General features: G+C 31.9%; 1 long non-coding RNA gene across 1 annotated transcript; it reads right to left on the bottom strand.

Annotated features, from left to right (window-relative positions):
• Positions 1-3,487: 3,487 nt before the first annotated feature.
• Positions 3,488-4,277, bottom strand: LOC116118544. Its single transcript, XR_004126174.1, has 3 exons — positions 4,251-4,277; positions 3,717-3,797; positions 3,488-3,603 (listed from the first exon to the last, which is right to left on the bottom strand). It is a non-coding gene; the product is annotated as an uncharacterized LOC116118544 (long non-coding RNA).
• Positions 4,278-8,550: the final 4,273 nt, after the last annotated feature.

Genomic DNA, 8,550 nt, shown 5'->3' with positions numbered 1-8,550 from the left:
AATTTCTTTTTCAAAATGCAAAATCAAAAAAGTCTTGAGACCATAATATTGGCGTGTTGGAATTTATAAAAAACGCTCATTTTCTCAAACCTTTATTCCTCAAGAATTTTCATATAAAGATTATGAAAAAAGCTTGGTTTTATATTTTCTGTTTATCACACACAACACATTCTTGGATTTTTATATTTGACAAAACTTGTCCAAAATGGTTTCAACAATGATTCAATTTTTTCGGTTTAAATGAAAAAATTCTCCCACCTTCGGTTTGGGAAGGATATCAATTATTCGCCAAAAATTTCACTAACAGTGAAGAACCTTTGCTAGGATTTTCCAGCAATTTCTTAATTGCCTGGATAATGAATTGGCAATTTTATACCACTACACCTCCCCCTCCAAAATTCAGAGAATTACAAAGAAAATTCTTTATTAAATGGTGGCTTAGCTTTTCCATCCAAAATGTTAGCTCATCGGCCGTGCAGATATGGATTTCTCAACACCCTCATTTATGTCGACCTCAACAACAATCAACATTTCTAATGCAAAAATCAAAACTTCAGGCTGAGTTGGCTCAATGTCAAACCCCTCAAGATATGGACAAAATCATTGGATCTTCCTCATCTCAAAAAGCAGATTCGGACAATACCAAGTCACCAAGTGATCAAGATGAAGATGACTATTTTGCAATGTTCCATAATCAAATCAATTATGATTTCAATAAAGGACAATGACTCAGCACCAGCTTTATCACATGCTTAATACTTTCGGTGGATATCCAAGATTTTTCAAGATTCTCCTTATCAACAAGAAGATTTTCAAGATTCCCCTTATCAACAAGATCATTTTGTCGGCCAATATCCAGACAAGTTCTTAATAATTCAAGATAGCTCATCAACTTATCAACTATTTTATGTTTTATTATGTACTGTAATAATGAAGCTGGATTCAAATGTATTTGAAGTCCGCTCTTTTGTAGTATAAATATGTATCACTTAGATTGCAAGAGTAGAATGCGAAAAAAATAAAAAAAAGAGCACAAAAAAGTGAGAGAGCAAGAATATGTATATATATATTTTCATTTCATCATTACTTTTACTATTCATCTCATTATTACTTTTCATACTTTTTTCAATACTTTTTATCATTCATTTACTTTTGAAATACTTGATTTATATTACATTCCTTAAGATTTTAACCATCCTATCTTATATGGTATCAGAGCCAAAAAAAGTCAATAGAAGTGAGTATTAAGAATTAAAAACTACACAAATTAACATTCATTACTGTAGTTACTATAGCAAAACACTGTTCAAAATTAATGTTTATAGTCACAGTTCATCACTATTCACTGTTACTGTTCATACTGTAGCAGTTTACTATTTATTACTGTTCATCTGTAGCCTAGTTCATTTCTTAGTTAAATTAAGGGTTAGATAAATCTAGAAGGTTTTAATCTAGAAGAACTCTAGAATTGATTCTAGGTTACACTTGGTCAGCCTAAAGGGCACGCTCGGTTAGCCTGTAACCGTTGGTCAACCGTGTTAGGTGGTCCCAGAGGTGGTCCCGTATCTTGGTGGTCCCATAATCTAGAAGAGAAACTGGAACTTTTAGTTAAGAATTATTTTAGAGATGTCTAATTTCTTAATCACTACAAGAAATCTATTATATTGTGACAAAATTAATTTTGTCAAATGTTATTTTGTCACGAGTAATATAGTTATTATGATAGAATAAAGAAACATCACATTAAGTATGACAAAGAGAATATACAGTGACAAAAACAAATATTGTCATAATATTTTATCACAATAAAGAAACTCATAATAAATGTAGTGAAGGAAACCCATAATAAATTTAGTGAAGAAAAACATTTTTATCATAATATTTCGTCACAAATTTTTGGTGCAAAATTTTGGCACTTTAGTATATTGTTTATTGTGACAAACTTATTTTGTCATAAAACATTTTAGTCAATTTATTTAGTTATAAATGTTATAATTATAAATTATTTTGTCACAAAAGAATTTATTTATTGTTACAAAAAAAAATTGTCATAATATATGTTGAAATAGAGGTATTAATGATAAAATGTTTGAGTCAAAATTTAAGCACCGATATAAATTGTTTATCCTGACAAACATATTTGTCATCAAAAACTTTAGCCACTATATTTAGTAATACATGCTATAATTACAAACTAATTTGTCACAAAAGATTTATTTATCATTACAAAAAAAAAAAATGTATCATTTATAAATGTCAAAATTGAGGTATTAGTGACAAAATATTTGAGTCAAATTAAATGTGATATTTTGTGACGAATTTGCTAAAAAACACATAATTAATATGCGTACAACTATTTGTCATTCCTCTCAAGTTTTTAGCAATAACATATATTTCATTAAAAAACATATATTTCATTAAAAAAAAAAAAAAAAAAAACTCATTAACGTATAGGATCGAGTACGAGGTCAAGGGCTAGGAAATTTGGTCTGGATTATGGGGTGATCAAGGACGGGTTGAGTTTTGCTATATCTAGCTTAATCAAAGAAATCTATTCTAAAACAAATTTCCAACAAATTAGTGATGAAAAAAAAAAAATCTATTTGTAAAATCGTAACAACAGATTTCAATTCGTTGCAAATATTTGTCTCCAAATTTTAGTTCCTAATCTGCTGTTAAATTATTACTTTTATTTTTAAAAACTTGAAAAGGACAAAAAATTATAAAAAATACAAAATCATTAATAATTTTATAAATGTAAATATTATGTATCATTTTCGACTTTAATGATAAAAGAATACAAATCAAATTCAAATTGAATATATATATTTACATTTTCGACTTTAATGCTATAGACATAATATTTGGATCACATGTTAAATATTAATGTCTGTATTACACGTTCACATCAAAGATGAAACAGCAAAAATAAATCGATTCAGCCATGGTATATTCCAAAACTAAAGACAAAAGGGTTTCTTCAATCAATGCAATTATGCAAGTGCTAATCTATATATATATATTTGGTAAAGGTAATATATAAAGAATGAAATAATGAGTCCCTAAAAAAGGACTTCTACAGAGTGAAGGTCCTTGGACAGGCCCAAGCAACCAAGCAAAACAAAACAAGAGGAAAGGCAAGGATTTACGATCCATAACAACCACCTAACTAGCCTCAAAAAGATCTATACAAAAAGACCAACAACAAAAAAATGCAAGACTTCTGGAAAACAGATCAACTGCTCCAGTTGTACAAAAACAACAGCCACCAAAAAAAACCCAGTACCACAAAAGCAATAAACCAACATAACAGTCCAAACAAGCAACCGACTGAACTGATAAAAAGAGCCACCAAACCAGCATAGGCAATAGGCCAAGCACCCAACCAAAAGAGGACAGAAGCCCAACGCTAGATCAAACAAAAACCCAGAATCTGTAGTTCTGCACTAACCAACTAGCAGAGCAGCCCTTTGGGCATTTCCTCCAAAAAGAATGCACAAACATAAGCCAAGGAAACCAACCCTCCATCAGCGTAAAAACAACACCCAACAAAAACCAAATAAGCACCTTCGTGGGACAGCACATAACCCAAACTAGAGCAAACTGAAGGCCAAGCATCAACAACAAAGGAGAATTAGGATTCGATGCAGTTTTCAGCTCTGAATTTGCACCAACGTTTGGAGGACTAAATGAACTCGAAATTTGACAATCCAAACCTTTCTGAAAAGCTTGAGATGTCTACTTTAACTTCACAGAGGGCCCTGAACTCAAACTGGAACTCTAAGTCGATCAAAAACCTGCAAACAGTCCAAAACATCCAAAAGTAAAAATGCTGGAAATTTCAGGTTTTAAGCATAATTCACTAACACATTACCACAAATGCCTTATACATAAAAAATCAATATAATTCAGCACCATAAGATGTAAAACATGCCAAATAAACTAGATTTAAGGATAATAAGAAAAATGTCCTGCAAACAAACAATAATGTTTTTCAGTTTAAATTTTTTTTTTCCTGAATCATAAGATTCATATCTTTCAACTTCTAGCAAATTTGGTCAAGAACACAGCAAAGATATGGGTGAACTTTATTGCAAATGCTGTTACATTCTGTAAAATTTAATAAATGCACAGGACAAAATTTCTTATTGATACAACCATCTAAAACAAATTAAAAGTAAAAGTAACATAATCCATAATTAAAAATCAAACAACCTAGGTCAGCAAGAATAATAAGATAAAGAACTTACTGGTTTCTAGCCCAAAGAACCCGAAATTCAAGATCTGGAGCTGCTTTTTTGGTTTTTGTTGGCGTAGGTGCCCTAGAGCCAGTCAATTATTGTAGAATTGACTCTTTGTCATAATTTCATTAATCAATATAAAGACATCTTATTCTATACGCGTAAATCATTATTATTGCAATATGAATTGATATATGTCCTTAAATGGTAGAACCTGACGAGGGTATCAGTGTTTTAAATCTTGATTGTGAGAATCCTATGAGCACATATGGTGGCCATTCTAAAACGTCCGTAGCCCCAGTATTATTCTGAAGTAAGGCACAGATAATATGGTAAGGCTATCACTGTTGAACGACCCTATCAAAGGCAGTGACTGATCTCACTTGTCAAGGTTGTTTGGTGACAACCTGGTGCAACACATGGTGCTTGTTGTAGGCATTACACCGCAGCAAGTTCACTGGACTGACCCCCAGAGATTCCTATGGATGGTAACCCCAATGTCTATGGAACAAATCCTCTAACGAATGTTGGTGCATGTGATCCTTAGACTTGAGATCACCGGAGCGCCTTGTGCACCGATTGGTGTAGTTTGACACTACCTAATGCAGTTCTTTTCAGAGTTGTCAATACGGTGGTGATTGGCTACATCAGGAGTGTATCAAGACTATGGTGGATTGACAGAGGATTCATCATCCGGGTATGGGGGAAAGTTATCTCACGGCGCAATTCATATATGGCAATGACACTAAAACTGTGGCCACAGTGGATTGAGTTGTTGCTTTATCTAGTTTACAATACGGTCTTGGTCCAGAAACTGAATAATAATATCAGAGTAATCGAAAGTTGACACATTTTCTATGCCTTCTCTCTCTTCGAGATAACGTATGAGAAAGGATCGAATTGCACGGTAGCCATATCGTTGACAAGTAGCTACTTTGCTAAATCCGAATCTATCGAGTGGCCATGATGCCTTGCTGGGTCAATCTTGGTCGTGTGTTGTGAGACGATTAATTGGTGTAATCACGATACTATACACTGCCGTATGATGAGGAGCTATGGGTCACACACATAGAAGACAATTTAAGATCCAAGAAGAAAGAAGGGCGTTTTCGTCTTTTAAGGCGAAAGGGTATTTTGGTAATTTCACAGTGTAATTAATTTTGTGAGGTCGTAGCCTTTATTTAATTTGTTAGAAAAATTAAATAAGTGAAATTACGTTTACATGTGTGTTCGCACATATTTAAATATATTATCATTATTGTTAAATGTTAATATATATTTAATATATATTAATTGATTTTAATTAAGATAATGATGGAAAATAAATAAATCAAATTGGGAGTGTTTGGCAACATGGTGTGTTGGGTTGGAGCCCAGCCTAGTCCGTATGGGATTAGGGCAAATTAATTAACTATAAAGAAAAAAATGTGTTAATTAAATGAGATATATTTTTCCTTTGAAAAATCAGCAGCCCCCTTTTGGAATACACTCCCACGGCAGAACAAATTGCCATAAACATTTTCAATTGATTTTTTTTTTCTTCTTAATCTTGAAGCCAAAGAGGATCTAGCAAATCCCTCTTTGGTTCTTTTTGAGATTGTCTTCTGGTGGACTACGTGGGTTCGATCCTACACTTGGATCAGTAGCAAAACGTTCAAAGACAATCGTGGTGGAGCCTCCAAACGTGCGTTTGTTTCTTCTAACTCATGTTGAATATTTCTGCAGATTATATTATGATAAAATTGTAAACCATACCCTTGATCTTGGCTCATGTAAACAATCTTGTTATATTTATATTTTTGTTTCCGCGCGTATACGGGACCGTTCTAACAGTTTTCTTCAAGATCACCTTCTTGCTTCTTGCTCTTCTTTTACTCCTTGCTTCTTTTCTCGATTTCATATGAACTCCCCTTGATTCTCCTAAATTTTTTGTCGTGCTTTGTAGATATGTCAGGGTTAGAGTTTGGGCGACAAGGGAAAAATTGAATTGGGTGAAGTGAGCCGTCCTGGTCTCTTCTTTCTTTATAAAATTGAATTGGGAAAACCAAATCTAAAAGAAGGAAAATAAAAGCACTAAGACTAAGAAGATTCAGAATCCATGCCAGCAGAGATAACCATTCCGCTGTGAGAGAGAAGTTTGAAAATAGAAAACTGTTTTGGGATTTGTTTATTTTATAAAAATAGAGAAAAACAAAAAGAAAGGGAAAGCTAAAGGAGCCACGGCCTACTACTTTATATACGCTAGCACCAAACGAGGAACTAAGGCAAGGTGCCAAGGTAAAGGCTAAGCTTAGTCGAATGGAGAGATGGCTCATCCTCTTTTCGTCTTTTAGACAAGTCCAGTAGCGAGGGAATCTTTCCTTACTTCTTCTCTAGTGAGTTTGAGCGCGTAATACTTAACCTAAAACGCAATCGTTCTCTCACACTTAGCTATGAGTTTATATTTATAGATAAATATATCAACACAAAACAAATATATTCTCTTAGTAAGGATAGAAAAACAAACGAGCAAGCTTGCCCGAGAGTTTAGGGAACATTTAGAGAAGTGCATGGGTTGGAATCCCACTATCTATTTTTTTTTTTAAATGGGTTTTTAAAACCTTTGGTCTCTTTTTATTTATTTCATTAATATTTAGCAGCTCCACCAATGATCTTTGCACACAATTTACTCTTAATTTGGAAGAAAAAAAAAACCATTTTAGCGTATTAGAATATATCATAATCCAATAAAAATGCAATTCTAAGGCTATAATATCATAATTCTATAATGAGTAATATTTCTAGGGGGTGTTTGTCTAAGCTTATGAAAATTAGCTTATAAGCATTTGAAATTTTAAGCAATTATGTGTTTGATTAAAGTACTTATAAATGACTGATAAGTAGTTGATGTGTTTGGTAAAATGTGGCTTATAAGTACATTTTATTATAAAATGACTAAAAAATATACTACATTAAACAGAGTATACTATGAATTTTAAAATTAAACAAGGATAATATGGTAATATACTTGGTCAACTAACTTATAAGCAGAGTGCTTATAAAAAAAAAAAAAAAAAAAGTACCTACCCCCGAACTTTTTTTTTTTTTTTTTTTTTTTTTTTTGCTTATAAGCTCAAAAAAGTTATAAACAAACAGGTGAGCTTAATTTTGAGTTTATAAGCTAGTTTGACCATCTTATAAGCTTAGACAAAGTAATACTTAATCCCAATACTACTCCAACTTCTAATAATAACTCTAGAGTAATAAAACTTACTAATTAATTAATATCAGAAAAAGACCCTACAATCAATATTTGCTTAATGAATAACATGATCTTTAGACCATACAGGCGGTTGTCTCATCCTCTTTGGAACACTTACATTCTTTTGGATTGTCACGTACTAAATATACACAGTATATGATCATAGAAAATTAGAAAATGGGGTAAATTATGCAATTCAAGCTCCCCTTGAGGTGGGTGTTTGATGTGGTTTAGTTAATACTCTACTTAATTTAATGTGTCATTTCTAATCTATTGCAGCAAGAACTTCGATTGAGTAATTGATTCAAACTTCTGATTTTTGGGGTGAGTGAGAATATATATGCATGTAAATGATTATATGTATTAGCGTAAATTATATAAAAAAATCAATTACAATATTTATAGTTATGACAATATAATATATATTTTATATTTAAAGATAGACATTTTTATTATTTTTTTATAAGCATAAATAATTTATTAATTAAATAGATATAAAACCTGAAAAAAACTTAATTGAAAAGTTTAGGTCGTTAATCAATTAAATACAATAAACACATATAAACTAAGTGGAAAAAAAAAAAATCTATATTACAAACTTGAAAAGAGAGTATACAATCGTACAAAATAAAATTTTTTTTTGTTTTTATATATGCATTGAATTTTGTTCTTAGCCCAACACTAAGTATTAATATTAAAAAAATGAATAACAAGCTCATCTAGTTTTATTAATTAATATTTACTTATTCAAATAATTTAATCATGAGTTTGGTTAACTCAATGAACAATTTATATTTTAATCAAGCAATTATATTTTCTTTATTTTGAGGAGGCCATGTAAAATTTATAAAATTATGAAGGGCCAAATAATTAATTGGTGTTGAATATGGTATATACTTCTCTTAGCATTGACAGATTTGGTGCCTACGGCGACTCATTCGAGGGTCCACTCCCCGATGATTGTGGTGGTCCCACTCGCCGGTGAGCAGGCAAGGGTGAGAGGGTACTCCTCCTTCACAATAAGCCCAAGTCTAATTGGGTTTAGACTTGGGTCGGGTTAGTTCGGGT

This window comes from Pistacia vera, unplaced genomic scaffold (genome assembly GCF_008641045.1).
Source record: "Pistacia vera cultivar Batoury unplaced genomic scaffold, PisVer_v2 Contig849, whole genome shotgun sequence".
NCBI classification, from domain to species: domain Eukaryota; kingdom Viridiplantae; phylum Streptophyta; class Magnoliopsida; order Sapindales; family Anacardiaceae; genus Pistacia; species Pistacia vera.
The sequence above is the reverse complement of the archived record's forward strand: the minus strand, read 5'-3'. Positions and strand labels throughout refer to the sequence as shown.